Source organism: Seriola lalandi, unplaced genomic scaffold (assembly GCF_002814215.2).
Source record: "Seriola lalandi dorsalis isolate HSWRI2012SDOR001 ecotype SW California unplaced genomic scaffold, Sedor1 jcf7180002054977, whole genome shotgun sequence".
In the NCBI taxonomy this organism is placed as follows: Eukaryota; Metazoa; Chordata; class Actinopteri; order Carangiformes; family Carangidae; genus Seriola; species Seriola lalandi.
The window spans coordinates 728,875-730,341 of NW_019525527.1; positions in this window are offsets into that span (position 1 = coordinate 728,875).

The window sequence follows — 1,467 nt, forward strand, 5'->3', positions numbered from 1 at the left end:
ATCAAACCTGCAGATTCCTGCTTCTTTGGTTTCAGTAAAGAAGTGATGAACAAGTTCCACCAAGCTGAACTTTCTCTCTTTCAGCACATTCAGCTCTCTGAAGGTGAATGGAAATGTGAACTGTATGTCCTGGTTGGCTTTGTCTTCAGCCCAGTCCAGAGTGAACTTCTGTGTTAAGACTGTTTTCCCGATGCCAGCCACTCCCAGTGTCATCACTGTTCTGATTGGTCCGTCTCTTCCAGGTGAGACTTTAAAGATGTCTTCTTGTCTGATGGTTGTTTCTGGTCTGACTGGTTTCCTGGATGCTGTTTCAATCTGTCTGACCTCATGTTCATCATTGACCTCTCCAGTCCCTCCCTCTGTGATGTAGAGCTCTGTGTAGATCTGGTTCAGAAGGGTTTGGTTTCCTGCTTTAGAGATCCCCTCAAACACACACTGGAACTTCTTCTTCAGGTTAGATTTGAGTCTAGGTTGGCACATAGCAGGAGATTCTGAAAGAACACAAAAGTATATTTTCTTAAAGTAGCTGTATCTAACTTCTTCACCAACAAAAGAATGGAGTAAGACTCTAAACAAAGTCACACTGTGAGCAAATCCTTACCGCCCCCCAACCCATCCCATCCTGTTTGCTGAAACTATGACTTGAACAACCAATGCCTGGTTGCAACAAACTTTGCAGGGCAGCCACTGATCCAAAATTAGCATTAGAAGAATAACAATTTACTTTTACTTTTAACATTGCAACAACACAATGACCAGTAAAGAAGGTTTACAGCTTAGGATTTATTTATTTTATTTTTTGGTTTTTTTTTTTTATGCCTTTATTTGATAGTACAGTAGAGAGACAGGAAATGGGGAGGCAGAGAGAGGGGGAATGACATGCAGCAAAGGCCGTCCGATGCGGGACTCGAACTGGGCCCGACTGCTTATACCACTACGCCACATGATGCCCCTACTTCTTCTATTTTTTAAAGTGAACCTATGAACACCTTGGGAACAATGGTGTTCAGCCCCATGCAGACCCTCCCCAAACCAGGCCTGCTAGGGTAGCAGTGTAGGACCAGGCATCCTAAGGTCGAATATTGTTTGTAGAAGCAGCACTGAAATTAGAATTTTGTACATTAAGTGAGTGATGGTCCACCCGTGCTCGAGGTCCCATCTAGGGGATGGAGGAGGGACTGAGGACGGGGAGGTCATGATCAATATTACAATAACAAGTTGCCTTAATGTTGTAGTTGATAAAAATGTGGTTTTCTTTCGAGGAGATGTCTCTAACCCTTCACCATTTAAGATCTACTGGAGACTAATCCATCATCAGGGCTTCTGGTGATGGATTGCATTTGATTTTACGTCGAAAAACTAGAGCAAAATGTCCTGAAAAAAACAAATAAGAAACAAGATCTATGAAAAAATACAACATTTAATTCCCCTAAAGAATGACTCTATGACCATATTTCCCTCCATGTG